The sequence below is a fragment of the Amblyomma americanum genome, chromosome 9, assembly GCF_052857255.1.
Source record: "Amblyomma americanum isolate KBUSLIRL-KWMA chromosome 9, ASM5285725v1, whole genome shotgun sequence".
NCBI lineage: Eukaryota > Metazoa > Arthropoda > Arachnida > Ixodida > Ixodidae > Amblyomma > Amblyomma americanum.
This window is the reverse complement of record NC_135505.1, coordinates 1,362,133-1,367,034: the sequence shown is the minus strand read 5'-3', so window position 1 is coordinate 1,367,034 and position 4,902 is coordinate 1,362,133.

Genomic DNA, 4,902 nt, shown 5'->3' with positions numbered 1-4,902 from the left:
TGTTAGCACGTTACTGCAGCGTGCGAAAAGGTTGTGCACAAGGCCAGAGGATGTGACCCTGAACGCGAAAAAGGTACGGGATGACCTCAGGAACTGTGGATATCCTGGGCGCTTCATCGACGCGTTAGAACGTCAGCTGTCAAAACAAGTATAACCGGACGCCCTCACGCCGCTCAAGAAACGGGCTTCTGTGCCGTATGTCCCGGGTACAAGTGAATGCCTGGCACGTGTCCTACGGGAATGTGACATGCAGGTGGCACATGTCCCGTCCAGGAACATGCGCCATCAGCTTGTAAAGGTGAAGGACACCTTGCCAAAAGAAAGATTCTCGGAGTTGTTTACGAAATCCCCTACGAAGACTACAACGGTGTGTATATCGCGGAAACTGGAAACTACCGGAAGCGATTACAGCAGAACGCTCTGGACGTAAACACAGAAACATTCGCAACAACGCCTAAGCCGAGCACGCCGTCGTGAATAGCCACAAAAGTGACTGTGACAAGGCAAGGATCACACAAACTGCGTCACAAGCGTTAAACCGGAACGACGGTAATCTAAACCTGATTTACGCACGCTCCTTGCGCCGATTATTCAACCATATTTAAACGACTCTTGTTTGGTGATGAATTTATTGTGAACAAGGCTTCCGTGTGGAAGCCGAAACGTCAAGAACGAACCTTTTTTCACTGGTTTGCGTCTCTTATTTTTGAAATGTACGCTGCCGGCCAGACGGGATTCCATCTCACGCTCAATTTCATCGCCCTTTGCCAGGCGTATGGCCAGGATTTCATCACCGAGATCCGCAAATATGTCAACCTTAAGTGCCGTGTCACTTCATTAAGGAATCACCTTGAGGTCAACCTAACATGTAAATCCCGTAACCTAGTTCCCCGCTCCTTACGACACACCAAACCTGTGTCTACGCCTTTCAGGCACAGTGTGGTCGGAAAGGCGGAACGACAGCTTCTACAAGCTGTGATCCTGGACTGCAAAGAAAAAAATTCGTGCTTTGGAAATCGATGGCTTCTGTGCCCGGCGCCGCCTGGAGCACCACTACTCCAGCATATTCGCTAGCATTCAGTTGTATGCGAATCACAAGTCTGACCTTCAACGTAAGAGAGGTGAGCTTGCCCACGACAATAAGCTGACCAAGCTTCTTTCCGAACAATCAGTCAAAACTAAGGTGGCTTCAAGAACCACAGTGCATAACTTATCGTCGTTCAGACCGAGCCAAGCTGAAAAGAATGTGCTGAATCTTGGGTTGAATGTCAACATAGGACCCGCACTAGACAAGAAGAAACTAGTGCGCGCGGTGGAATATGCTGTCAGCCAGGTTGAAAACACTCGCCGCGAAGAGGCCCGCACCCGAGTGGCGGGCGTACTAAACGCCGTTCATCGTGGACCTTCCCGCTCTGCATTGTTACTTGTAGAACGGGACGCCTCCCAGTCTCCGAGAAAATGAACACCTTGTGATTCTATCAGCAGATAAAGGCAATGCGACTGTTCTTCTGGACAAGGCCGACTATGAAAAGAAGATGCTATCTCTTCTGGAAGACGGTGAAACCTATGTCCTCCTCAAAAAGGATTCAACACTAAAGCTGGAAATAGAAATCCAAAAGCTGCTGTACGACGTTTTTCTGGCCGTTCCTCCGAGCCGTAAAGCACTCTACTACAAACTGTTTAGCCACAATGGATCCGCACCTGCTTTTTATGGATTGCCCGAAATTCACAAGCCGGACGTTCCTTTGCGTCCCATCGTGTATTACACTCGCTCCCACCTGCATAACCTCTCGGAGTTCTTGCACCAGGTCCTTTTCCGCTCGTTGGTCACCAGTCAAGTCCGCAATTTGTTTGACTTTGTCGAGAAGAACCGCAGCACCTCAATCGATGAAGATGACGCGATGGTGTCGTTTGACGTTAAGTCCCTGTTCACGAGCGTCCCGATAGTCTTTGCTGTCAGCGTTCGCATTACTGCCCTCGAGGCTGATGTAACTTTGCCGGAACGATCAGCGATAGACGTACCGGACCTGCGCAGGCTTCTAGACTTCTGCCTAAAAAACACGTACTTCGTTTTCAGGGGCATTTTTACGAACAGCTGCACGGGACCCCTATGGGCGCCTCAGTTTCAGTTATGGATGCCAATCTCACCATGGAAAAGCTGGAACAGCGGCCGTAGGCCTCCTTTGCCTCTTCCCCGAAGGTGTTTTCCCGCTACATCGACGACTGCTTCTGCATCATCCAAAAATGCATGGTGAGCTAGTTTCTGGCCCATTTTAACAGCCTGGAAAGAGTCATTCAGTTCATTATAGAAGAAGTGGACGGCAACCTACCATTCCTTGACGTCATTGTTTCACTGGAAGGCCAGGGTCTATCTTTCAGTGTATACCGAAAGGAGACGCACACTGGCCGCTACCTATATTTCAACTCAGTGCAGCCTGCCAGCCATAAGAAGGCCGTTGTTAGCACGTTACTGCAACGTGCGAGAAGGTTGTGCACAAGGCCCGAGGATGCGACCCTGTATGCCTAAAAGGTACGGGATAACCTCAGAAACTGTGGATACCCTAGGCGCTTCATCGATGCGGTAGAACGTCAGCTGTCAAAACAAGGAAACCCGGACGCCCGCCCTCCGCTCAAGAAGCGGGCTTCTGTGCCGTATGTCCCCGGATACAAGGGAATGCCTGGCACGTGTCCTACGGGAATATGACGTGCAGGTGGCACATGTCTCGGCCAGAAAGATGCGCCATCAGCTTGTAAAGGTGAAAGACACACTGCCAAAGGAAAGATTCCCCGGAGTTGTTTACAAAATCTCCTGCGCAGACTGCAACGGTGTGTATATCGGGGAAACTGGAAACTACCGTAAGCAATTACAGCAGCACGCTCGGGACGTAAAAAATGAAAACATTCGCAACAACTTCTTAGCGGAGCACGCTGTCGTGAATGGCGACAACACTTACTGTGACAAGGCAAGGATCATCGCAACCGAAAAAGTAGCAGCATCGCGAATTCATTTGGAATCCCTAATCATACAAACTACGTCACACACGTTAAACCGGAACAACAGTAATCTAAACCCAATATACGCACGCTCCTTGCGCAACGGCGGAGTGACGTCATGCCAAATGGCGCGCCGAGCGGTGCGACGACTGCCGAGGGGCGACCACGGCTGAGGTGCAACCACGGCGAAATTGCGACCATGCTGAAGGGGCGAAGCGGCTGCCGTAAAGTAGCCCCTCTCCTTTACTACGCATGCGCACAGCTGGCGGGGCGAGCGGCGCCTGCTTCACAAAGAGCGCAATGGCGGAAGGACGACAGGCCAGATGGCGCGCCGAACGGTGCGACGACGGTCGAGGTGCAATCACAGCGAAAGTGCGACAATGCCGTTGAGGCGAAGCGGCTGCGGTAATGTAGCTCTTCTACCTCTACTACGCATGCGCACAACTGACGAGGCGGGCGGCGCCTGCTTCACGACGATCGCAACGGCGGAGGGACGTCATGCCAGTTAGCGCGCCGAGCGGTGCGACGACGGCTGAGGTGCAGCCGCGGCGAAAGTGCGACCATGCTGAAGGGGCGAAGCGGCTGCCGTAAAGTAGCCCCTCTCCTTTACTACGCATGCGCACAGCTGGCGGGGCGAGCGGCGCCTGCTTCACAAAGAGCGCAATGGCGGAAGGACGACAGGCCAGATGGCGCGCCGAACGGTGCGACGACGGTCGAGGTGCAATCACAGCGAAAGTGCGACAATGCCGTTGAGGCGAAGCGGCTGCGGTAATGTAGCTCTTCTACCTCTACTACGCATGCGCACAACTGACGAGGCGGGCGGCGCCTGCTTCACGACGATCGCAACGGCGGAGGGACGTCATGCCAGTTAGCGCGCCGAGCGGTGCGACGACGGCTGAGGTGCAGCCGCGGCGAAAGTGCGACCATGCTGAAGGGGCGAAGCGGCTGCCGTAATGTAGCCCCTCTCCCTCTGCTACACAAGCGCATAACTGGCGAGGCGAGCGGTGCCTGCTTTACGACTAGCGCAACGGCGTAGTGACCTAATGCCAGATTGCCCGCCGAACCGTGCGATGTGTGACGACGGCCGATGTGCAACCACGGCGAAATTGCAACCATGCTGAAGGGGCGAATCGGCTGCCGTAATGTAGGCCCTCTCTCTCTACTACGCATGCGCATAACTGGCGAGGCGAGCGGCGCCTGCTCCATGACGAGCGCAACGGCGAAGGGACGTCATGACAGATGGCGCGCAGAGCGGTGCGACGACGGCCGAGATGCAAACGTGGCGAAAGTGCGACCTTGCTGAAGGGGCGAAGCGGCTGCCGTAATGTAGCCCCTCTCCGTCTACTACGCATGCGCACAACTGTCAAGGCGAGCGGCGCCTGCTCTACGACGAGCGACACGACGGAGTGACGTCATGCCAGATAGCACACCGAACAGTGCGACAACGGCTGAGGTGCAATCATGGCGAAAGTGCGGCCATGCTAAAGGGGCGAAACGCCTGCCTTAATGTAGCCGCTAACTCTCTACTACGCATGCGCATAACTGGCGAGGCGAGCGGCGCCTGCTCCACGACGAGCGCAACGGCGGAAGGTTCTCATGCAAGATGGCGCGCCGAGCGGTGCGACGACGGTCGAGGTGCAACCACGGCGAAAGTGCGACAATGCTGAAGGGTTCAGGGCGAAGCGGCTGCCGTAATGTAGCCCCTTTTCCTTTGCCACTCAAGCGCACAACTGGCGAGGCGAGCGGCGCCTGCTCCACGAAGAGCGCAACGGCGGAAGGATGTGATGCCAGATGGCGCGCCGAGCGGTGCGACCGCGGCGAAAGTGTGACCATGCTGAACAACGAAGTGGCTGCCGTAAAGTAGCCCCTCTCCCTCTACTACGCATGCGCTCGACTGTCGAGTAGAGC